At 41.7% G+C, this 27,015-nt stretch overlaps 1 protein-coding gene across 2 annotated transcripts in view; it reads right to left on the reverse strand.

Annotated features, from left to right (window-relative positions):
* The window catches only part of LOC135304262 (connector enhancer of kinase suppressor of ras 2-like), a 163,523-nt gene that overhangs the window by 131,866 nt on the left and 4,642 nt on the right, over positions 1 to 27,015 (reverse strand). The gene's annotated exons all lie outside the window — the stretch shown is intronic.

Consider the following 27,015-nt stretch of genomic DNA (forward strand, 5'->3'; position numbering starts at 1 on the left):
TAATGGTGACAAAAATCTGCACCTGAGAAAGGCCAAGCCTTCAATTCCCTGCCAGCTGAGGTTACTCCAGCTGATCTGACAGGAGGATTTCATCATTAGCACTTCATCTTTCATCATTAAATTCAGAAATTATCGCCAAACTTTAGAAGTGGGTTCATCAACCTGAGGATCAGTTTCCTGTGCTGGCATTAGCAATCTCATTATTGGCACTTCCTGAATACATTTCCCTCTAACAGGGATCTAAAACTGGCTCCTGCCATCACCTGAAATCCTTGTAGCCACATCCCTGAAGCTGACTCCAAACCAGCTTTTTAAAACACACACAAACCCCCCTGAAAGCCCCAAAATAAACAAAATAACTCAGCAGGAAGAGGGGAGAATTTCCTCTATTAAAACCCATCAAGGCTGAGCTCTGTGGCTGTGCAAGCACAGAAAAGAGCAATAAAACATCTAATGAGGCACTTGCTGAATTACACATCCTGCTCCTTATTTTGGAGGCAAACGTGGCATAAACATAAACATGGAATTCTCCAAAGTATCATTTTTTTACAGCTTGTGCATTAAAAATAACGTCCAGCAGAATTCTCCAGATCTGGAAACAAATGCCAGCAGGATTTGCCAAAATTGCCTGCAGATGTCTGCTGGCCAGGCAGCCCCAAAATGCTGCTGGATGCAGCCCTGAAAATCCATTCCACAGCAGCCCTCTCCTCTCTGGCTTGGAGGAGATGCCAGAGCTGCTGCTATTTTCACCCCTAAATCCCTGTTAGCTTTGTAAAAAGCTGTTTCTTCCTCAATTTTTTTTAATTCTATCTGATTCCAATTCCCCGTGCCTGCCTTAGTCTGTGTGGATCCCCCAAAATCTCTGAAATCTTCTGGTTTTTTCATGCTAACAAATTTTCCAAGCCCGGAAATATAAAAATTAACATAAATAAAATATTAAATAAAATAAATATTGATATAATTGAAGTATCGACAACAGGATTTTCTCCCTTTCAAAAGGAGATTCTGGAGTCAACCTCAGGGGCTTCCTATCCTCAGACCCCTTCCAAAGGGGCCCAATAAATTGTCAATTATTCTATCAGTGGCTATAAGTTGCTACATTGATGTAGAATTGAATATAAATGCTTCCATCATCTTAGGAATGGTATTTTTTAAAAGTATTCTCCTTTGCAGTTCTCATGCTTTGACTGAAACCAAAGGAATCTATGGACTGTGAATGCCCTGCACTGCTCTGTATTAATGCATAACTTAAAAATTGAACCATTATAAATAATAAATAATTGTGTGAAAACACAGCATTGTGTCACACACTCCCAAAAGATGAAAGACATTTTCCTTAAATTAATCCATTTTCACAACCATTTTATTCTTCTTTTAGGTCAAAGTAATTCACACAAAAAATTATAAATATTTAATGTTTCTATTTTCACAGGGTACTCAATAATTTCCATCAACATGGCCAATAAAAATGTGTATTGATAACCGCTGCATCCTATAATTTTTATTCTAAAATGAAGAGGTATAGTACATGTACCTCAAAAAATGTTAGTTTTACAGACTGAGAAAGTTTCTATCCCAACTTCTATAAAACTTGTAATGGCTGATAGGTTTCTTTTCCTTTATTCTGATTCCACAAACTATTCAAGAACTCAGATAATAATGAAAATATATGAATCTATCTTAACTAATAAAATCAGAAAATCTTACTCAGCCAACAATATTTTCAGCAAGACTGATTTCTGAATTTTAACACTATAAAAACTGCTTATAAACAGTATTAATTGCTGTTTGTTTTTCCTTCAACAACTGGCCAAGTAATTTGCTTTCCTTAATAAAACAGCAGCTTTCCACAGCTTTAGAATTAAAAAAAAAAATTACGGAGGGATGGAAGTATTCTGTTTGATATTCTGCATATCTTAGCAAAATTTTTAATTCATATTTTATGTTCTGGATAAATCTGCCCTCAGAAAATGCATTGCAATGAGCAAATATCTGCTCATTCCCCTTTGTAGCCTTTCAGATTGGAGCCAATCTGCAATCATAGGAAAAGTGCTTTAAAATTTGCAATTTTTGGTTTGGTTTGGTTTCAAGTTACTCTAACCTGAAAACTAAGTCAAATAAGCAGCTGAAAGTAGAAAAGATAACAGGGAAAAGTGATGTTTCATTTAGAATTTCTCTGTAATTATGTCAATAAAAATAGCAACAGGAACAATTGCATAACTCCTCCAAACTCTACCCTTTCCCTTGTTAGTTTAATATATTTAGGGAGAAAACACCATAATCCATGAAAATAGAAGTGAAATTTTGAGTTCACTCTGATTATAGCTGTCAAAAAATGAAAAAAAAAATTAAAATGTGTATTTATTCTTGTTTAAAGTCTTGCAGCAGAGCTCTGCTTCGAACCCACCTCCATTTACAGCAGTTTTGTTGTTCCAAACCCCCTTCAGAGAATTCTTGTGCTGGCATCAACACAGAGGGAAAAACTGGAGCATGAATAACTCCTGGAATCACAAAGCCATTAAGGCATCACCACCACCTCCTAACTGGGAGCAAGTTTGAGAGATCTTTCAGGAATATATAGGTCAGCATCTGCCACTCAGAGCCCCCTTGACAAAGCTCAGTTTGATGTGTTTAATTCCTGGCCTCGTGTGATGCTCCTTATTCACCTGGAGGGAATAAATTGGATGTAACTGTTTATGGTATAAAACTGGGAAGTTTTACAAAGTGCTAAGCACTGAGTGCCAATCTCTGGGTGAATTAAGTTCTTAATAGTAGGGAAAAAAAAAAACACAAAAGAAAAGTAGGTTTCCAAATCTAGCTTTGATTGACTCTCTCAGTGTTCACAGAACTTCTTGAATAATTAAAATATTTTTTTGATTGTTAGATATGACTGCAAAAACATAAGAGGCTAAGCAAATAAAGAGAAACTTATTACAACTGTGCTGTCCAAATTAATTTTTCATTCGTCATGAGATGCCAAATGCCTTCTTTATTCACAACAGAAAGAACTGGAACAACATTGCTGGCAGATCTCTGATCTGCAAATCTTCCTTAGGGCTGAGGCAAAAAGTTCCCAGGGAGGAGCACAGTGACTTTCTGGTTAAAAAAAGTGCAATTACTCCCCAGAGATCAATCCATAGGAGAGATGTAAAATTGGTTATGGACCACTGTAAGATAACTAAACTTTCCTCTGCCTCAGGTGTAGAGAATTTCAGGAATAAAGGAACGAAGGGTGCACTCTTAATTCCCCACATCAGTATGCTCCTAATAGGTGTAATTCTGGAAATGGTTGCCCTGGTATCTGCAATGGAGCCTTGAAATGAAAGCAAATAACTGAGCTTAAAACCTGTCTGGAACAAGAGAACCAATCTTCTTGTCATGGGTTGGTTCACTTTGCTTGCTGTGGATTTATCTGAAAATATTTTGGATTTGAGTGCCCTGTTCTGCAGTTTCCAGTACAGACACCTCATTTATTTACATTCAACTGATTTGTTCCTGAATGCTAAAACCAACCCCAGAACACTTTAAAAATAACTTAAAAAAAAGACAAAAGCAATCCCTAATTCCAAAAGTGGTCTTGGAAAAACAAGATGTTCATGGTCAGAAGTTGATGCAGCCAACAACTCTCTCAGTGTGGATTTGTCCATGTTAGCAGTACAGTTTGTGCAGCATTTCTGTTCATTTGGAGGAGTTATTTCCCTGGGCAGCACAGGCAGAGGTTGAGCTCTGCCCTAGGCTGCAGCTGGAAGATTTTCTGCACAGCAAAACCTGGAGATATTTTTGGAGCAATGTTTAAATCCTGTGTGACCCTCATGCAGCCCCAGCAGCAGGGAGTGTTTGCAGGCCTGAGCTGACCAGTTTTTTGTCATACACTTTTTTCCCATCCCAAATATCCCACTACAAATTCCTGCCAGGAATGCAGGCACGTGCTCCCACACAGGAACAGCTTCTCCTAATGGATCCATCTCAGCTCTGAGCATGATTTCATCCTGGAAACAATTCTGCTGCTCTGAACTCCTGAGCAGGTTCTTTTCTTGTAAGAGTCCCTTTTTCTGTAGCAGAATAGCAAATAAAATTTTTTTTAAAAAAATTGCATCCAGATAATGTTTCCCCTATAAAAAGGAATAACTTGTAGCTCTGACCAGGATGCAAACTGGGCCAATGTGGTGGCTTCCTTTGGCATCCCAAGGCACACAGTGAAATAGCCCTTTTTTCTTCACATGAAAACAACAGTTCACCTCTCAGGCCTCCACCCTGCACATTTGGACCATTACTTGTTTGTTTAGAAGTGTAATCTTCTTACGTGCACCAAAAAAAAAAGGGTATAAAATTAATATTTCAAAACGGCTCGATATGCCCCGGAAGCTCCTATTTAAACACTATATAATCAGGCTGCTGTTTGATCTCATTTCCCTTTTTTTTTTCCCTTCATCCCAAGACTCCTTTCAAGTGTTAGACAAATCTCCTCCAGTCTAACATCAAAACATACTGACAGGAATAAGACTGCAAGGCTGCTGGCTCCTCTCAAGCAATGCCACCCATTGATCCATGAATAAATGTTCCAGCTTCAAGGCACATCTCTGCTGCAGAGTTATTCTCTTTGGAGATTCAAAGAAGAGCTCCTTGTCTGGTGCCCGAAGATCTGAAAACCTGCTGGAGTAACTGGGGGATTGAGGAACTTGACATTGTGGTTTGCAGCGTTTGGCAGGATTTACCAGCTGGCTCTCTCGGGAAATAGCAGCAGAATTTCAGAGGAATGCCATGCAAGATTTAAACACTCTCTTTTTTCAGATTTGCAGCATTCAGTTTAATGATTGATTAAAATAAAAATGAGCTTTTTCGATCACTACATTTTTATATTAGATGACAAATTATGATCACAAACCTAAATGACAAAGGTCTTGCTTTCAGTTTGTTAACAAATATTCTCAGTGATATTGTACAATAATTTACCAGAAAAAGTTCCTTGAGCACCCTATTGCCTACAAAATGCTGGAAATATTGAAGATGTAACCGAGGCCTTACAGAAATTATGCATCTAGAAAATCTCTGAGAAATTCAATAAATATTTTCAGGGATGTGGCTTTGGTTTTGCTGCCACGTAATGCACAGAACTGAATATATGCAGCTTCAATCATTTTGCCCCAAAAACCTGTGTGCAGTAGTAGCCTGGTGTTTTTAGACCTTGATTTAAACCCCACCCCAGGATTAGCTCCTGGAAACCAAGTCCTTCTAAGAACAGCAATTCAGATAGTTCTGAATCATCTTCTGCCTTTTAAATATAAACTTGTTTTCAATGTCTGTGGCATTCACAGCTTGAAACATTCACTACCACAGAAATACAGGCTGGAGAAAGCTAAACCATGGACACTTCAAGTGGAGAGATAGAGATTATATAGATAGATATAGATATATAGATATAGATATAGATATAACAAAACATTTGCCTGAAATTTTGTGCCACTATTTTATTTTGGGTCAAGTGCTCCAGTTTGTAAACAAAGCTGAATGAGATGGTCTGAAAAAAGATGAGGGGGAAAGGAAAATAGCAAATGTAACTGGACTCCTGACTGAACCTTATGTGAAGAGCTGTGATGAATGCTGCTATAATATATCAAATGCCAGTTAACAATAGTCTGCTGAAAAAGAGCTGGCTTTGGGAGATATTTACTCACGTCATTCCTGGCAAGAACTCAAAGTATGACTCACTCCTGGAACATTTCTACTACTGGTTACAGATAAAAAGACATCCAGGTCTGTCTGTTAATACCCAACTCACATTTTTAAATTGTGGTTTTCTACATGACCCTCTCTTAAATTGGGATGTTTCAAGTATATTTAATTTCTTTTTAAGGAAAAAAAGTACTGTTTTGGAAGCAAGAACCTGTTGGTAAAGCAAAAATGGCATGGAATGAACCTGACTGAAATTTATCTGAGCTAAACTGTGGGATTGAAATATTGTTTGAAACTAAGCTGCCAACCTGCAGATGGAATCAAAGAAAATGAGAAGCTTTTACTTTCTGCAGAGCTATTTATCACCAAGGCCTGACTGCAGTGCATATGGATTGTGAGGGACTAGGAGAGGAGTGGAAAATAATGGACTAGTGCTTCCTTCAACAGCTTAACAGTAATATGGCTTAAACTTGAATATACATCATCATTTTTTAGAAAATTACACACACAAAAATTGACAACAAATGAGGAATTCAAAATGTGGTTTGGCATTTTATTCCATCACATTCTCTTAGGACAGTACATAATTACAGTTATTTGTATGTGATATATAAACAAACAGACACACATCAAACATCCTGGGGCTGAATATAGGTACACTTTGGGTAATAATACCCAAGGGAGGAATTGCAAGCCCTCCAGGGAGCTGTTCCTTCTGGCAGAAGGCACATAAAACTGTTGGGAAGAGCATTAGAGTAGGAAATCAAGGTGTGGATGAGGTCAGAAGTGAGTGTGGGGTTTGTTTTTTGTTTAACAGCCAGCTCTTACTCAATCTGTGCTCAATTTTAGAATCTGAACAGGCAAAGGAGGTGAGTGACAACTCTGCTTTTAGCAGCTCCTCGTCAATATTTGGAAAACAGCAGCAGCAGCATCTCCCTCACAGGTCTTTGCACAAATCTGTGCTCAGAGCTGCCAGTGAGATCATCCCATGGGAACACCCCAGAAGGATGGGCCTGAGCAGGAATGGGACGATGGTTCTGAGCAGGAATGGGATGATGGTCCTGAGAAGGCTCTGGCACCTGGAGATGGCCCAGCCAGCACCCAGACAGATGGACATGGACATGGACATGGACACGAACATGGGCATAGACATGGATATGGACACGAACATGGACATGAGCATTGCATGGACATGGATATGGACACAGACATGGATATGGACAAGGACAAAAACATGGACATGAGCATTGCATGGACATGGATATGGACACAGACATGGTCATGGTCATGGTCATGGTCATGGACACAGACATGGACATGGAAATGGACATGTCATGGATATGGACATGGACATGGACACAAACATGGCCATGAACATGGATGGGCACAGACATGGACACAGACATGGACATGGACACGGCAGGGCCACGGCACAGCCTTACAAAGGTTCTTGATTTCCACGGCCGGGTGTGCTCGTGGCTCTCAGCAGCTGTGACTCATCCCAGCCCCTCCATGCAGCCATGCATGGCACTGCTCTTCCCACTCCTTCTGGGCACAGTTTGGGCCCTCACACTTGGCTGGCATTCCTTCTGCTAAGGCATCAATGTGTACATGGATGTATGGATGTGTGTGTAACAGTACCCATGTATACTGAATTTCCTGACATTTCCTGCCTTGGCCCTGCACCCAAGGATGCTTTGGGGTAGAAGGACCCTTGGAGATCATCTCATCCCATCCCTACCATGGGCAGGGACACCTTCCCCTATCCCAGGGTGCTCCAAGCCCCATCCAGCCTGGTCTTGGGCACTGCCAGGGATAAAGGAGCAGCCACAGCTTCTCTGGGCATCCTGTGCCAGGGCCTGCCCACCCTCACAGGGAAGGATTTCTCCCTGATACTTAATCTAAATAGGAACATGAAATTAAGAAGGCTGGAATTGCCTCTGGAGAGATCCAGTTTCCAACCAGCATTATGTGTTGGAAGTGTACTTGTATTTTCCATATCCTGCACAGGAATATCTTAGCACAGCAAAATGCATGGAGCTTGTTCACATGATTAGGTTGTTTAGGAATGGAGATCTTGGGGAGAAGCATGCTGAGGCTGTGACTATCCAGAATTATATATTTAAAGCATCTTCTCTCTACATCATCTTAGTGTTTAAGGAAAATTATGTTTTAAATCCACACAAGCTCACTATCATATACCTCACAGCCATGTAAAAACCAGCAGCAAGTTTTGCTCAAGTGATTTTGTTTATCTTGGAGACCCAGGCAATTAACTAAATGACCAAGTGTGTTATTTAATCAGTGACAAGTGCTGCAGCTCTTGCTAAAAGAGCTGGAGGTGGTAATGAAAACCCAGAGTTTTTCAGAACCATTCCCTCACACCTTTCTCTGCCTATTGGAGATCAAAGAGCCTCCAGAGCCTTTTTCCAAGCAGCTTTCCGGAGGCTGCAGGGAGAGCTGGATCATAATCTTCAGGCTCTTTTCTGCCCTGAACTGTTTCTGTGTGCTCAGGATATTGGATGTTTAAAGCCTGAATAGCTGAGCACATTGATTGCGTTTTCTGAGAGCAGCTCAGCATTAGGCTTGGACCCATCATGCAACAGAATCATTAAAACATGGTTTATTGGAGCCAAGCAATTTTGGTAGTATATTTAAAATAGTGCTATTTGCACAGGGACATTTTCTTTCCAAAAACCTGGGAGAATCAAAGGAAAACTATGTTTGAGAAGAAAGCAAACACCAAATAAACAAATGAGCAAAAAAATGTATATAAATGTTCCACATATGCATGTGAATTTGCATTTCATAGCATCCACATTATTCTCTTCATCCACTGCCTTAAAAACCAAGAGAAACATGGTTCCTGGGAGTTTGAGTTGGGAAAGCTTCTCTGTGAAACAGTGGACTGAAAGGCTGGAAAGTTGTCTCAGTAAATTCTGTCCTGATGGAAGTTACCAACAGATGAAGGCAGATATTGTCAGCTGCTGTTGTGGTTTTATTAAACACAGTTGTCTCTGACTGCCCTCGGTATCAGGTAAATCATTCTTTTCCCAGTTCAAGGCTGAGAACTTAATGCAGCAGTATAAATTTAGGCTTTCACTGCATAACCTTCTGTCGGTTCTTTTCCAGTTGCAAACATGATCCTGTGAGAATCCCCAAGGTGCACAGCCAAGATCTCACCCCCATGACCTAATCTTGCTTTTTCTGTGCTTCTCCTTCAGTATTTTATTGATTACTGTGTCAATGTTTGAGATTTCCACCTTTCACTGTCATTCATTATGCACCTGCTTCTCTTTAATTATTCTAAATAATTATTTAATATTCTCCTTTTTCTGGACAGATGTTTCTGGCTTTACTACCTTCATTTTTCTGGAAAAATGCCAGGTACCTCTCTCCTCTGTAGTGTCTTTTTTTCCCCCTGAAAGCACAGGGGCTGGATGGTTTGCTTGCTGCAGTGATCTTGATGTGAACTGATTGTCCTTCATTAAGTGCACTGACTTTTGCTTCCAGCTCCAAAGTGGAAGGTGCTCACTTTGTGTGGGGTTCAGGCCAGGGAACCTGAGCTGAAGCTCACATTTGCTGTGTGAGCAAGACCCTGAACCCCACCAAGTTTCAGGGGAGTTGTGCATCTAAAAACCATTTACATATTTTCTTATCTACAGATGGAAACACCTGTCTGGGTTCTAGGAGTAGAAGTTTTAGAGAAAACTGTTGGGAGGGCTGTGAGATAAACCCTTTTTTGTGCTATAATTCCAATTTATGCTGCAGCCTGACAGCACTTCCCACTGTCACTGCCACTCACGTGCAAACCCACGAGCTCCTTCTTTGCAGACACTGAATTCTTTGAATTTTGGTACAATAGCAGACCTCTTGGCAGCTGTAGACGCCTGTTATTAAGAGAGATGATTCCCTGAATATTCCTCTATAGAGGGAGAGGCTTTTGAGAGGCTGTGATTTGCATAGCATGTGCTGATGTGCAGTTTGCTGTCCCAGGGAACGATGCTCCTTTGTGTGTGGGAGAACACAGCTGACAGCAACAGCAGAGGCTGCAGCAGAGCCTGGGTGGCTCCCACACCCATGGCAGGAAAAATCCCCTGCCACTGGGAATGGCAACTCAGCTTCTGGTTGGTTTGGTTTGGTAACCAATTTATAGATTAATCAATTTATGGATATATTTTCACAAGGCTCCTGAGTGCCCCAGTCTGTTCCAGTCACCCATTTTCTGTCACAAGCTTCTCGAGGTGTCTGGGCTCAGGAAACTCCACTCATTGTTTGCTTTCATTTTACAAACAGCTGTGACATTAAAAGACATTCTCTTCATGCACCTCGTTTTCAAAGATTTTCTGTGCCCTCAGAGCTTAGTTTGGGATTCAATATATTTTTAGAGAGCAATACTCTCTAATGCTAATACTTCCAGCCCACACAAAATGAACTGTTGCTTCATGTGCTTCCTGATTTGCTTCCTCTAGAGTAACTTGATGTCCTCCAATGATGGAATATCATCATTTGAACCAAATTGAGCCTCCTCCCACACACAGACATTCCATAACCATAATGGAAATACTTCTATGAAAATATTTGAGATTGGTTATTTAGTAAAGGAAGAAATATTCCTTCTTTATGGGTACAATCAGAAGTTTCCAACATTTCATACCCTCAGCAGTCATTTTGTCCATCAGAGGATCTTTCAGGCAAGACTTTAAGGAAATACAGGCATTTTATTTATTCTATTTTACATTTTATTTAATCCAATTCTCATAATTCTTATGATTTCAAAGTTATTCACAGAAACACGGAAATCAAAGGCAACTGGATGAGACAAATGCACTTTACTCTTCTACAGAACACGGCACCTATGGGGATAAACTAAATGTGACCCTGAGAGCTGTCAGGACAAATTAACTGGTCAAAACCCATTTGAACAAATTCAAATTTAAACTGTGTAAAACTAAAAAGAGAGGTCTCTCCACTGTTGTACTTAACATTTAGACCTACAATGTTTAAGGAGCCACATGTACCTTTAATTTTTTTTTTTCCTAAAGGACAAACTTATTTTAAAAATAAACATTAATATCTGAAGCATTACTGAATTCTTGCCAGCAGCCAGAAAGAGCTTAAAAAGTCAGGGGGAAAAGGACTTCTTTTGAGATGGAAATTAACTCAGTAAAAATGATCAGATGTGCCAAACTGGTAACGTGATGACTGGGAATTTCAGGGGTAAGCAAAACCAGTCTTCATTTTTCAGGCAGATGACCCAAATGTCAAAGGATTGTATGAAATCACAGGTACTTCTTTGGAGTGAAGTCCTGCTGGTGAGAGAGGTAATTCCTCATGCAAAAAGGCTCAGCCTATATTCTGAAAATTGGCCAAGTCATACTTGTGAAATTCAATGTGAATTGTTCCTGACTGAGCCAAATTAATTCAAGAATTAACACCCCAGTGAAGATGCTGTAGACACTCAGTGGGAGCCACTGACCACAGCAGTGCACCAGATGTATCTGAAGTAAACAACACAGAAAAGCAAACAACTGGATTATGATTCTGCTGAAGGTTACTTTTAAATCCAGGGGATTTTTTTCCTTCTGGAATTGAAAAATTATGTGGGAGCCTTTTCTATTAAGGAAAAGAAATATCTTGAAAACCCATGGGCAGGAATCCATTCTGTCATTTGTGTTTCTGAACTGACCTTCCCTGGATTTGTCATCTGTCAAAAGGGACACCCCAAAGTGTCTGAGGAACCACCAGAGACCCAGCCAGAAGCTGTCCTGGTCCTGAGAACTGTTCTGGGGGATTTGAAATCCACTTTTTCAGCACAGACAAGTTGTTCATCTCGTGATCCCTGTGTTCCTTTTTGCAGCCTCACCCCTGAAGCCCCTTTGCTGCTGGCGTTGATTTGTGCCTCTCCCCAGAGCTCCCACTTCATGGCTCTCAGCACAGCAAAGTGCAGGGCCCATTCATAATTCATGGATTTGCCTCTCAGAACAACCACGGGGTTTTCTGAGGTCCTGCTCTCTCTCCAGCTTCGTGCCTTGGTCATGGGAAATCCACTTTGCCTGGGCTTTGGTGCATTCCTGAGGACCTTCGTGACTGGTGGTTACAGGAGTGGATTCAGCTTCAGCTGAACTCTGCGTTCAGCTGCTGAACCCAGGATGAGCAAGAGCAGGCATTTTGGGAAGAGAACATGCCCATCAGCCTGCATTTAGGGAGCATTCTGAGATGCTGCTTCCTGTGTTTGAAGCACTCCCTCTTCTGAGACAAAATGTACTGAGGAATGAGCCCTTGAAACTCTGTGTAAAATAAACAAATAGGCTTCTGGAATCAAATTAGTTACCATTTTATTCCTTTTTTTAACTCCTCCTTAATTGCTTACTTCCATTTTCTCCTGATGGGACGCTTAAAATGGAGCTGTTGGTTAGAAATTCAAAAAACTGAAGTGAAAATTGTGTAACTCAGACTGTGTTTAGTGCTCCACATTCTCACTGTGCCTTTTAATTTTGTAACAACCATTAGTGGAAGGGCTGACAAATGGTAGAAACCTGGGAAAAAAAAGTGTCAGAATAATTTCTTGCTCTTCTCTTTCTTTTCCCCTACAAACGAAGACTGTGAGATTGCATCAGTGGGAAAAAATAGAATCAAGAGGGAGAGATGTGATGGAAATTCCTATAAAATCTGTTCTGTGATTAGAGGTATCATGAAGAAACACAGGGGATTGCCTGGAGTTTTCTTTGAACTCAGAGCATCAACGCATGGCAGTGCAGACAGCTGCACTCTTTGTGAAGTGACAATCTTTTCTGATATATTTATTACTGAAAAAGAAAAAAATATGATATGCATTTATTCAAATGAAAAAGAGACAGGCTGGGTAGTGTGTTTTGAACCAAGACACAAAACCAGTGTGTTCTCTAGATTAGTGAGCTAATAAAAATCTATAATGCAGGGAGTACCAAGAGAGAAACCAGCCAATTTTACATATTCTGTTAATGTCTAACACTGAGTGGGATTTTGTGTCTCAAAGATCTGTGCAGTGCAGGACTGAAGAGAAATTGAGCATAGCACTTTCAGTCTATTAAACTGCAAAACGAAATATTTCTGTGTCTAGGGCTGGTTATGAAGGGATAATTCTCCCATCCATGGGGGAAAGGAGGAGGGGACAATTGGCAAAGTCCTTGGCAATATGAAGCAAGAGCCCCTGAAATAATACTGGTTTTGGACATCACCCATGGTTTAGATTTAGTTCTGGGAGTTCCACACCTGGAATTAATGCACAAAGAGACCATTATTTGCACTGTCTCAGTGCTGTTCACTGGAAATAGGAAAATCACCCATCCTGGCCTGAGAGCAAGGTCCCCTGGCTCTGCCTCACCTCCTGGGTCCCTTCCAAAGGGCACAGAGCCCTCCCACTCTCCCAAATTCATGTGGCCCAGGAGCTCCAGCTGCTCCTGGATCCCCAGGTGGCACACAAGCAAAGAGCATCAGAATCTATCATTAATTATCTGTGCAGGCTTCAGAATTCCTGCTTGGGATTTGTCAGTGTCAGATTCTCAATATAAAAAGAGAAGTTTGACTAAGGAGATGCACTGCTCTCCTAGAATAATTTCCTGCCTAAAATTCATTCTTTCCTTCCAAAAAAGCCTATCAAAAAGGAACACTAAAGAGTTTTGACAAAGCTGATGGCAGTCAGAGCTTTTCCAGGGAGTTCTGTGCAGAAGATTCTTCGTTTTGCTGCAATTCCCCTCTGTGGTGCTTACATTTATTGGCTTAGTGTACTTGAGGAAGGGCTTTTGGTTGGTTTTGATGTTTGTGTCATCTTTGCAACTCCAGTTTTTGAGAGTGATCCACATTCCAGGCTGGCACCTTCTGCACAGTCTCCTGCAAAGACCCAGCTGTACCTTTCCCAAAGAGTTGGCTGCTCAAACACAAGGTTCCAGAATTGTCCATCTGTCTGTCTGGTGTCTTCCTCAGGCTGCTCCTCCTCCTCCTTTCTCATTTCCATGCTCATGTCAAGTTGTTTTTAGGGATAACATCCAAGCAGCCCGGGCACATCCAGAGCTTGTGTTATGTAAATGAGGGAGAATCTCTGCTGCTGCTGCAGAGCAGGTCCTGATTTAATGAAAAGCACCGGGACTGAGAGGGCTTTGCTGAGCCTGGCGTGCTGGGAATGCTGAGGAGCCCATTCCCCATCCCCACCATTCCCTAAGGAGCCCATTCCCCATCCCCACCATTCCCTAAGGAGCCCATTCCCCATCCCCACCATTCCCTAAGGAGCCCATTCCCCATCCCCACCATTCCCAAAGGAGCCCATTCCTCATCCCCATCCATTCCCTGCCATCCCCACCATTCCCAAAGGAGCCCATTCCTCATCCCTATCCATTCCCTGTCATCTCCATCGTTCCCTAAGGAGCCCATTCCCCATCCATTCCCAAAGGAGCCCATTCCTCATCCCCACCCTTCCCTAAGGAGCCCATTCCTCATCCCCATCATTCCCTAAGGAGCCCATTCCCCATCATTCCCTAAGGTTCCCATTCCCATCACCCCTGCTGCACTTCCCATTCTCCCTCCTTTTCCAAGCCAACCTGGATGCTGGAACTGCGTGCTAAGGAAAACCTGACCCCAAGCTGGAATCAGTAATCAATGGCAGCTCAAAATTTTTATTAACTGAATTGACTTTTCCCTTTCTCTTTTTTTTTTTTCCCTTCTGTATCTGCATCTCTTTTGAGGCTGCAGCCCCTAAGATATCTGGAATGGAGGTGATTTGAAAAACTCCAGTCCTGCATTTGAAAGGAAAACCAAATTTGTTCTTTATAAGAGGAACATACAGGTAATTTATATTTAAAAAACAAAAATATATATCTAATGCATAGTTTAATATACAAGGTTAGCTCTTGAAGCAGTGAAAATGTGAATTAATGCCATTTAAAAATTACTAAAACCATGAAAGCCCTATCTTAATAGGAGTTTGCTGGAGTCAAGGAATTTCTGCTCCAGTCAGTTTTGGGATGAGGGCCAAGCTGAGCCCACGGGTGTCTGGACGTTCTCAGGAACAGACAAATGATCACTGCAAGAGCTCTCTGGGCTCCCCGAGCCAGGGCAGGGTCTGGCTCAGCAAGCTCACAAACTTGACTTTAACTCTTCTTCAAAAAGATCAAAAAGTGCCTCTGCCACTCTTCAGTTCCACCAAGCACTGTGGATTTGTGGAGTTTGTTTGCTCATGGACACAAAATCACACGGAATAATTCCATATTCTGGGAGCAATCCCAGGATCTGAGTGCCCCATTCAGTGCAGGGGCTGCTGATGTCACCCATGGGGGAGCAAAGTGGTTTGAATTATCTGATAACAAAAATAAAAGTGGATTTTCCTTGACGTTTTATGAGACATTTGCTTTCATTTTGGAATCAGTTTGGTTTTATAAACAGTTTGTGGGATCGCATCATTTTTCCTGAATAAATCCAGAATCCCAGATTTTGGATTGGAAGGGAGATTAAAGCCCACAAACTTCCACCTTCCACTGTCCAAGGTCACTCCAAACCCCATCCAAAGTGGCCTTGAACTTCCAGGGATGGAACATCCCAACAAAAATTCCATTGTAACTCTTGGAAAGGAAAAATTTCCAACTTGTTGCATCCCTCAAAATAAATGAAATATCAGAGCTGAGCATGCAATGCTGGAAAAAGTAGTCTGAGTAGTAAAATGCTTCACTCTATTAAAACTTTTTTTGGTGCCACATGATAGAGGAAATTAATGTTTTTGTTGAATTTACTGAGTTTTTAATCTAGCCATGTTTCTTCAACATAAGTAAATACACTGAAGTATTTAAATGCTTTTGATTCCAAGGGATTTGACACTCCCAAGTGTAATTTCAGCCTTTTAAAATTTATAAATATTTTATAAAAATACAGAATATATCATGGCTTAATTACTTAGGATGACTTATCCACTATCTGAGAAGTTTTCTATAATTACTCTTCACTTTTATCACAGAAAAATGCTGTTATATCAAGACAGATTATCTCTACCTCCACACTTTAATTTAATTTTATTTTATTTTATTTGCATCTTCTTGTTTTCCTTACCATCCTTCTCAGCCTCATCCTAATGCAAATCAAGGACCTAATTTGTATGCAATACTTTAATTTCAAGCCCTGTAAGATGACACTGTTAAATATTTGCACTGTGTATTTTTACCAGCAGATCCTTCATCAGCCACATATTTCTGCAGCAGCGAATTTCAGCTAAAGTCAACGGGCACAGATTTCTAACTGCCACATAGAATTTCAGTTTTCTTCCTCAATGACCTGCTTAAAATAATTAGCTTTTTTCCTTATGCTGAGCTGACAGCTACCTGGGAAACAGCAGGTGCTCTCAATGCTAATAATGCTGCGCAGCCCAAGGCCCTTTTCCTTAAATTCTTAGCATAAAGAAGATTGCAGGAAAGTCATATTTATTGAATAAATTGTGAAGATGTTTCAGCTTAACAGAATCAGAGAGGAAATCAAAATACACAAAGCAAGGAAAAGAGAATTAATATTGTATTTTCCCAGAGGCTTTGGCTCACCAAGTGCCTGGTTTGTGGTGCTGAGATCTGTAAATGATTCCTGGTTAATGCTGGGCTATGAATTAGTGATGACCCAGCAGAGGGCTTGGCTGTAGACAGGAATGTTCTCCATGGCCTGGGGACAGCTCAGCACAGTGGGTGGAGCATCCTCAGGGATGTTATGGAGATTTTTGGAAGGAATTTTGAGCGAGTTAGAGACGGGACCTCAGAATTGTTTTCGATTGTGTGATTTATTTTTTTATTTTCCACATAAGCAGGAAGGGTGAGTTTGGCTCACATTGTTACAGCATGGTTCCAAAGGTCACAGGACCTCTAGTTACAAGAACTTTTAAGGATTTATTGACCAATAAAACACTGCCAGCAAGGATATTTATGCTTTTGACCCAATCCTTAAATGTTTTGTCTTATGAACTCATGCTACAGTGTGAGCTTTCTTAGCCAATCATGTTATGACACACAAACTCACAGTACTGCGTTCTAAACCTTTGTAACTACTTTTACTTTTTCTATATCTTAAACTCTAAAACTCTAAACTTTCTCCCACTTCACTTGTGTCCCTGCTTTAAACTATAAATCCACATTCTCACTTCTAGCACCCAAGTTTGGAAGCCTTTTCCAAGGTCTCGGATCAAATCCTGTGGTTAATCCTAAACTTTGGCTTACAGGCCCACAGTTCTGAGGATTCCCTGCATTTTGGACTCTGACACCTGTGCCTGGCTGGAGCAGGACACGCCTGCTGGTGCCTCAGGTGACAAAGTGCTGTGGCCAAGCTGTCCCTGAGCCCTGCAGAGGAAAGGGCACCCACGGGAGAGGCTCCCCCAGGTCATCTGGGAGGTTCCTCCATCAATTCAAGACAACCCCATTGCAGTGAATAATGAGCTCTGATTCCATGATTCAGAAGGCTGAACAATTGCTTTATTAAGCTATACTACATTACACTAATACTAAATTAAAGAGACACTATACTAAAGAATCTTATGCTAAAAAAGATATTAAAGAAAAACCCACAACTGTCTGCAGTCAAGACACACGTGGATCCAACTGGCCAAGGAATCAAAACATTCTTCACTGGTGTCCAATTAACAAATCACTTTGGGTAAACAATCTCCAAAACACACGTGCCAAACAACAGGAGCAGTGAATAGAGATAAGAATTGTTTTCTCTTCTTCTCTGAGCTTCTCACTGCCTTCCCCAGGAAAAATCCTTGGCGAAGTTGTGCCTGCTGCTCTCTGTGAAGAGAGCTGCGGCCACATTCCTGCACAGTTGTCACTTTGTCTGGCTGTCCCCAGGACCCTGGGGCTTCCTGCTGGCCCTTCCTTGCTGCCATGGTGTCACTCTCCCCTGACACCAAACCTTACACCAGGTTGGACGAGAAATTGGGGAGAAATCCCTGACTGCAGAGGTGGTGAGGCCCCAGCACAGATTGTCCAGAGAAGTTGTGGACTCTCCACCAGGCTGGACAGGGCTTGGGGCACCCTGGGACAGTGGAAATTGTCCCTGCCATGGCAGAAGTGGCACTGGATGGGTTTTAAGGTCCCTTCCAACCCAAACCATTCCAGGATTCTCTGTTCAGAACTTTCTCCTGAGTAAATCCATACAAAGTCCTGGCACTGCAGTGCAATGTGAATCCACAGCACACACACACTCAGAAGAAAAGACAATTTACCAATCAAAAATCAGTGCTGCATAAAACATTCTGTGAAAATGAGTTTTGAAAGCTGTTTGCTACTTTGAGCATCTCCCAGAGAAGTAAATTCAGTACCCTGACAGGCATTGCAGAGTTTTAGAGAGCTGTGGGGTACAACAGGGACAGGAAGGCTCCATTCCAGAGGGAAACACACGGAGCACTCCTGAAGGCCTCGATTCTATCATTAAAAATACTTTTCCCTTGTATTTTTGTAACAATTATCTAATGATTTCCAACCCATATGCTTGTTCCAGATGTCTGAACCTTCACAGGCCAAAATCATATTTATTCCTTGAGACAAACCACTTCATATTACTTAGTAATAATTCTCAGGGTCATTATTATCATTCTAATCACTTCAAATCCAAACACAGCAAATATGATGAATAACACGCTTCAATTTTTCCCCTTGATTAATGGGCTGTGTGTGTGCACAAAAACCCTTCAGTTTGAAGGGAAGATGTGATTTCCCTGGTGAAGCCATTGCTAGCCAGTTCTTTCCTGGACTGTGGAACAAATGGAATTCTGAAGTACACGCACCCAAAATGAAACTTTCCTGTGCTGCAGATGCTAAAGGTATTAATTTAAATTTATTAATTGCCATTTCACTGTGTCTTCCTGTCATTAAGAACTGTTACTCTTAAAATACTTGTGAAAACCTGCAAGGGACTTGTGAAATACCTGTAAAACTCAGAACCTTTATTTGCATATTTACTTGGTTTGCACTTCAGCCCCTAACAACTCTTTCTGGCCCTTTAGCAATCCAAAACCAATGAAACACTGGAGTTTTGCTACATTCCACAGCCAAAAAAGAGTTAACAGTGCACGATGTAGATAAGGTTGTCACTACCCTTTGACAGTAAATATTGCCTTGTGCCAGGTTAGCTGATGTGATAAGGAGCAGAACCTCCCAGCAGCAGGATGCTGACAATGATCCTGCACACAGCCAAAGTCATCCTCTCCTGAAATGCAGCACAGGCACAACGTGGCTGGCCATGAAAACAGAGAATGCAGGGCCATCCTCCCCCGGGGTCTGCAGGAGGGGACCAGGCCACAGCTTTTAACTTTGTTCTTCAAAGAATTCGGCTTTCCATCACCCCGGTCTGCTGGAATCTGTCTGGATCACAATGCCACGCACTTTGATCAGCGTAAAAATGGAAAATACCACCATGATGGCTTGGTTGAATACAGATTTAGAAAAATGATCAGTTTCTGAGCTGTAAATCCCATATTTACCTTTACATCAGCGTGTCCATTTCCAACTGGATGTTCTGCAAACCAGTGTCAGTGCACCTGTACACAAACAGTGCTTTTCTTTCACAGAATCACAGAATCCCAAAATTATTTGGGTTGGAAGGGACCTTAAAGCTCATCCTATTTCACTTCTGCCATGGCAGGGACACCTTCCCCTGTGCCAGGTTTCTCCAAGCCCCATCCAGCCTGGCCTTGGGCACTTCCAGGGGCAGCCACAGCTTCCCTGGGCACTCTGTGCTGGGGTCTGCCCACCCTCGCAGCCAGGAATTCCTTCCCAATATCCCATTTAAATCTCCCTTGCTTCAGCTTAAAGCCATCCTCCTTGTCCTGGCACTAAATAACCTTGTTTAATTAAAAATTTCAGTTGCGTATTTGCCTCTGTGTCTTTCATCAGAAGTTATTCCAGCATTTGTCCATAGCAGTCCCAGACTGCCATGTCATTTTTTCCATTTCTAGGATTTCTAGGGATGTTTTGTTTCAACTCCTGTTGGTATCCTCCTCATCTATAAGCATTTATTGATTTTTAGAGCCAAACCAACAAGTAAAAAACAGGAGTGGGAAACAGGAATTGCAAAGAGGCAAAATGGAAGATAATGGAGGCTGGAAATGAGGCTGGCTTTAACAAACCCTGCTTTAACAAACCCTGCTTTACTAAACTCTGCCTTAACCAATCCTGCTTTAAGAAACCCTACTTTAACAAGCCCTGCTTTAGCAAACCCTACTTTAACAAACTCTGCTTTAACAAACTGCTGTAACAAACTCTGCTTCTCTGCAGAGTTAAAATTGGTTCTATCAAGACAACCCTCGGTAGATCATTACAATTTTTAAAATTAAAAAAAAAAGAGACTACACCAGTGCATGACTGCACTGTGATCTAAAGTGTCCCTCAAGAATATTTCCTAATTAAACTGCCTGATCAGTTTTATTGCCTTAATCAGTGCAGCCAGCCTGCAGGAGGGACTGACACTGCTGTAGCAAGGATCCTGCACTGCAAGAGTGGATTTATTTTCAGGGCTGTCTCTCTCTGACTTTTGGGCCAGGTTTACCTGTATGTGAGGTTCACTGAAACAAGCTTAACTTCAGCCAGTTTAGGAGACATATTGCAGGAAATTTAAAACAAAACAAAAAAAAAATGCTCTTCTTGTTGTGTTTTATGGTGCAAGGGGTACTGACAGTCATTGGGATTGAAAACAACACAGATCACAGTGCAGCCCAACTGTAAATACTATGGAATTCCTAATTCTTCAGGAAAAATCTCAGTTAGTGCCCCATTCCTAAGATTATTACAGGAGATTAAGAAAGATAACATAAGTTATTTTCAAATACATACTTTCCTGTACTTTTGAGGCATCTTGTGAATTTATCTCAGAGCATAACTGATCATCTAGATATGTGAATCAAGATTATTTGCCAAAAACCTTGACTACAGGAAGTGGTAAAATGCCCTTCAGACCAAAATAATATGAATAATCTTACCTTCAAACTCCTCTGTTCTTCTTGCATGTTTTTTGAAAACCTTGATTATTTTTAACTCTCCAAAGAATCACAGTTCCTGTTTCAAACTGTACTTGGCCAGTAATTTAACGTATCCACTACATGGTGCTTTTTTTTCCCTTTCTTCTGAGAAATTTGTGGGTTTTCTCTGCACCAAATCTCAATTATGCAAATTCTGTTATCATTTTGGGAATGCTTAGTCATGGAGCTTGATTACCATGTTTTTGGGGATGGTAACTGTGGAGTAGAGAAAGACAGTGGCTCCAGAAGGATTAGTGATGCTTTGATAGTCAAATATAAATGATTCTGGGATATTTTTAACTGCTCCAAATGGATGATAATTATGTTATCAGGCATGGATGCCTAGTATGGTAGGTGCAACTGACATTTTTCTGCTCTTCCACCACTGTTGGTTATTTCATGATGAGGACAAACAGAAACTGTTCCAGGTTTTAACACCATGCTACAAGGGTTCATTTTGTCCTTTTATGTGACAGCCTGACAGTTTGCAGGGGAAAAAAACCAAAAAAACAAACAAAAAAAAAAACCACCAACAACAACAAAAAAGAAATATTGTCTGTCATTTTCCCCTGGAAAGATGGGATATTAATGAGATTTGAAAGCATAATTTGATGAGAATTTTAGAAATTCAAATCAAGTGTGACATTGGAGGGTGAAAGGAAAGCAAAGAGCACTGGGGTGAGTCCTGGCAGGCACAGAACTGGACAGCTTTGGTTCACTTGGAATTCCTGCCTGGAAGTCCTGACAGGGAAGCTGGAGAGCTGTCAAACTCATATTGGGATATTTAAACCCCTTTGATCAAATGGCAAAGGTTATGTGAATTAACTCATTCCAAAATCTAGGATTCTTCATCTACCAGCATCCTTTTATTCTAAAAGTTGATCATAAAATAAAATGTAAATATAGAAAACGTTTTAAGGAGAAACTCTGCTGGTTTGATACCAGAGGGAGCCCTCTCAATGAAGAAACTACAGATCTACCTTCAGATAAATAAAATGTGGCAAGGGGGGGGACACACAAAGGGCATCCACAGAAAATGGGGAATAGAAAACTCCTTTCCACGTGCTGAGTGATATTGATGGCTCTTGGAATGATTCACAGACTGAATTAAAACACTTTCACTGCAGCATCATTTGAGCAATCTGGTTTCTAGTTAAAGTATTGCCTCATTGCTGATATGCAAATAATGATTGCTGCTGCTGCCACAAAAGGCATTGATAATTTGGCCTGAGAATTTTCAGATAAACAAGAAATATTTAATATGATGTCCCAGTGTAGATTTCTGTCAGCAGGTGATGGCTTCCTTAGCACATTTCCCAAAGTTTTTAAGTCCACTTATGAAAGATTTGAGAAGAATCTTCCTCCATTTTTCCAAGAATTTTTTTTAGCTTATCCTTTAAGTTCATCTTTCTTTTTCTATCCTATGTGGAAATTTCCTGGCTATTATTCTAATTAATCTTTTTTGTTACTCAGATAATTATTTGTTACATTTCTTGATGGATTATTCACTAGCTCTTTTCCTTCTCCAGGGTTTATTTCTGCAAGAACAGCACTGCTGAGCTACTGCCCTAAGTGGATCCATTTCTTTTTGTGTGACATTCAAGCAGTGAATATTCTAAACTCTGTTGGTTCTGAACTTCTCTTACATTACCTGTTCCCTCCAACCACATGATACAAATGCAAATTTCAAGGGTTTTTTCTTTGCTTTAAGTGTCTTTTTCCTCTGTAAACTGCAAAGTTGGGGTTGTTTAAGAACTAAGGGAATTTCTCAGCGTGGCTTGGCAATGAACAATTGAAATCTCTTGACAGTGGGCAATTAAAGTCTCTCTCAGTGTTCAGTAATTGAGGGCATTTTCAGGATGAGCTCATGGTTGGTGCTGAGTGATCAGTGACAGATGCCTGCAGGGGACTCTCCTGGATTTGGGAATGTGCAGCACATTCCTGTGTGCTGTAAACTCATGGAATTGGAATCCCAGACTGGTTTGGGTGGGGAGGGACCTTAAAGCCCATCCCACCCCACCCCTGCCATGGGACACCTTCTCCTGTCCCAGGGTGCTCCAAGCCCTGTCCAGCCTGGCTGGGACACTTCCAGGGATGTTCACCCATAACTTCCCTGGGCACACCGTGCATCCCTCTCCACTGGACAGGATTCCATTATTGGATACCACTGCTGGACCTCCCTCACATCTCCCGGGGAAGCAGCATTTCATGGTCTGAAAAGGAGCATCCAGGATATTCACAGGAGATTTTAATGAAGAATCAGTGAAACTGCCCCTTAAATCTCCCAGGAGCTGTGATTGGCTTCTTGAGCCTGGTGGTTTTCACCTCCCCTGGGGTTTTGGATGCACTTCACTTCCAAATCACTGCAGTCCTCTCCAAGATACTCAAAGCTAGAAAATTTTGACATTAAATGAACAAATTCCTTCACAATCTAATGCTTATTGTCCATCTCATTATGAAAAAGGCAAGAAAAATGCTGCTGGAGGGAAATGTGAATAAACAGGAAAGATGCCAAAAGGGAATGGGGGAAAGTGGTGGAGGGAGAGAGAAGTGAAACATGCTTTAATTCAGGTGGTCACTGGCATGTCTGAGCTGTCAGGCTGGCACCCCTGTCTGCCTGCACTCAGAGTTTTCCGTGTAAAACTCTCTCTTTTCCATGTAAAAGAAGCAGATGTGCCAAAGGAATCTTTTCTGGAGCTGTAGCAGTTTCAGCACACTTCTAAAAAACACAATTTCTGCCTTAAAAACTCCTGAAATCCCTACACTTTTTCCAGGCTTTGTTTGGTGCTTAGAATGAAAAAGATGGACATATTTGTAGGGAATAAAGCTGAATGTATTTTGTGAAATTACTGGCTGCTACGTTTTTATTTCAAACATGCCACCTACGTTGGAACTAAAAATGCTCCACAGTCTTTTTATAATTCATCTTTGCTGGAAAACAGTTGGTGGAGAATTTGAGTAGGAAAACCCAAACATTGCATTGGCCTTGAATCCTCCTGAGCACTTTTTTGCAGAGGGTCAGCGAGGATATGTTTTGGGAGCTGTTTGAGTGTTAGTTAATCAGAAATAATTTCATTTTGATTCATCACTAGAGTCCTTCACAAATACAACCCCATAATTTTTTCCCCTCTCTGAATCCTTTAAGAGTAACTCCTGGACCTTCCCTTTCCAGCTCCTGCCCTCACTGCAATGCCATCAGGGAAGAGAAAGTCATGTTTACTAAAAAAACCTAAACTGCAAAAGCAGCAATTGAAATTAGTAATGCAAAGCAGCATTTAGAAAATATCTACAAAATCACTCTGGGTGGAGAGGATGAATGTAGATTATTGCTCAGCAATATTTGATCCTACTGTGGTTTATTCAGTCAAATGGTTCATTTAATGTCAAGAGAGTCACTAATTTCAGAGCCCAACCTCCATTTCTGTCAGCATGGCAGGACAGCAGCTCAGAATGGCACTAAAAGGGTAAGCTCTGCCTTTTTTAGCTTTGAAATCTTTGTAGGTGCTAAAACAATTTTGCAAAAGGACAAATCTCAATTTACTTTTTGCTTTCCTGTTTGCCCTTCCTTGCAAACAGAAGCACGAGACATTGAACCCATCAGAAGGAGACACAAGGAGATTTCTCAGGCAGGAATATTTCTTTACCCAAGCCCAGTGAGCATTTAGAAGCATTCCTTGAGGACAGGCCCAGGAAACAAGGAGCTGCCTTCCCATGGGGTCTGAGACAGGAGGTGGAGCAGAGATTTGCTCCCCCATCTAGGCAGTGTTTTCCATGCACTGAAATGATATTCATAATGTATTTTTCTGCACAATCCAAGGTTTTCTCAAGCTGCTTTCCAACCCAGGCAGCCAGGAATCCTGCAGCACTGAGATGTTCTGCTCTTTTCCTAGGAAATCCACATTTTACAAACTGGGAGCAGTGTTACACACAGAGTTCTCAGTTATGGCACATGGGCTGATGTCAACCCTGCCAGAGGAAGGAAAAATTTACAAATTGGAAAGAGTGGAGCAAGAAAGTCTGGGAAGAAACCATGAAAGCATCTCATTGCAGAGCAGGGTCCAGTGTCTTTGCAGCTTCCTGGCACACAGCACCTCATTTAACGTGGTCTGAAAGTGCCATCCACAGCAGCCAATTCATCCTGAATTTTGCTTCAATAAAGTGAAGCACTGAGAAGCAATGGAGAGCTGGAGAAGGTTGAGCTCTCCTGAACTTGCATTGCCACTCTGCCCCCCTGGGATGGTCAGGGCTGGGAGAAATTTGGGGATTTTGCATAATTGTAACACATGGTAAAGGTTACCAGGCCCAGCAAGGCGTGACACATTGTCTGGCTGCTGATATTAAGCTGCAAGACAATAAAGTAAATTTCTTTACATAATGACCTGAAAGATTAGTTACGCTTGATAAATGTGACTTGAGAGACTTTCCTTGAGCTCAGACTTTTCTCTGGGAGCAGAATTACATTTCTTAAAAAGGTCTGAACGTATCTGCATTATAGATAGGGAAATTTCAGAATACAGTCCTAAATAACCTGATCATAAATACAGACCATTAAATTGCTAAATGTTGCTGAAATCTTTTATGGAGATAGTGCTAATCCAGTTGGTTCTTGGAAGATATATAGACCAGTTTCTAATTGGTCCTCAAAATGGAGTTAGTGAAAATGAGGTAATAGTGAGAGGGATGCAGAAACACCTCAGCCAAAATAATTTCCACAGAGAATTAGAGATAGAATTGATTTAGGAAGGTCTTTGTACAACATTTAGCTGTGGGCCAGCTGGCAATGACCCCAAGCACAGCTGCAGCTACTGGGAGGACACAGACTGGGGCCATGGCTCAGCAAAGGGTTGTGTTGTCCCTCCAGGCTGCCAGTGCTGCACAAACTGAATTAAAGCTGTAACAAAGCTTGAGGGCTCTGGCTCTGGGTAATCCTGCCAGTCTCTTGAGCCCTGTTTCATATTTTAATCTCTGGGGCAGGGAGGAAAGGGCCTTTGGGGAATGATGGTGGAAGTGGAGCAGGTCTGGGTTTGCTTCTGGGGCTGCAGCTCTGATGATCACCAGCTCTGCTGCTCTCCTCGTGAAACACAGGGAGACTTCCAAGCTTTAGATACTTGGGCATCATCTCCCATGATTATTCTGGGAAATACAAACTGTGAAATATCCAGGAGGAAGCCAGAGCTATGATCTCTTTGGGACTTTTCACATTTCAAAGATGAGGGTGATTCCCAAGCAAGAAACCATCCCAAGGTCTTGTCTGAGCTGGTAGAAGCCTTGAGAAGACATTAGGTCACTCTGCTGGGGACAGACTGGGCACAGAAACACTTCCAGAGGGACGCTGGAGCTCTTCTCAGTTGTGTCCAAAACCTCCTACAGAGGGAATGGCCCAACCTGCCTGGACAGCTTACTCCAACACTTAACTCTGCTGAATGTTGGGAATTTGTTCCTTGAAATCTGGCCTTTAGCACTTACACTGCAAAGCTGTCAGCTCTAAGGCGGGCTCTGCTGACCCTTTAAAAGCAAACAGTTTACAGCACTCAGGAGTTGTTCACAAAATTCATTACTAAGAAGCATTAAAATCCCAAACTTGTGAGAGAAATCAGGGAGGAATTGCAGCCAATTCTGATTCAGTGGCTTCCTACAGACAACTGGAAATGTGGTGCCAGTGGAACACAGGAATCCAGTGGGGGAGCCACAAGAGCAAATTGTTTGTTTCAGTTGTACAAGGGGTGAGAGCAGAGGAAAACAGTGAAACCTTTACTTTGGAACAGCTTGGAAATTGAACTCTAATTCTGCATTTGTGGCTCAGGTCTCTCCCAAACCTATTTGTCTTCAGAAAGAGCTGAAAAGATGCTATAAAACCTACATTTTTCTAAATAAGGGATGACCTGAGTTCTCCACTCCGGTTTCAAATTGCATCTGGTGGAAATGTGCTCCTGCATTCTGGGATTCCGGGGTCAGGAGGGGGGAGCAGGGAAGCCAAGCATCACCCAGCTCACACCCCCAGGGCTGCCTGTGCAGGGGTCACCATGCCCAGCCGTGCTTCCAGCACCTTCTGAGATTTCATCAATATGTCCTGCAAAGAGAGGAGGCTCCCTGGCAGCGCTCCAGCACAGGTAGGGATCCAGTGGGAAGCAAAGGGAGAGGGAGAGGGGTTTGCCGAGCCCGGCGTGATGGGAATGTTAACAAGTCCTCTCACGTCATCAGCTTCCCTGCTCTCCACTCCTCCCTGCCTGCTTTCCCTTTCATGAGCCAGCCTGAAATCAGGGAATTACATGCTAAGGAAAACCCTTCAGCTAAACATATAATTATTCTGCACAGGATCAGTGCAGCAT

The sequence above is a fragment of the Passer domesticus genome, chromosome 7 (genome assembly GCF_036417665.1).
Source record: "Passer domesticus isolate bPasDom1 chromosome 7, bPasDom1.hap1, whole genome shotgun sequence".
NCBI lineage: Eukaryota > Metazoa > Chordata > Aves > Passeriformes > Passeridae > Passer > Passer domesticus.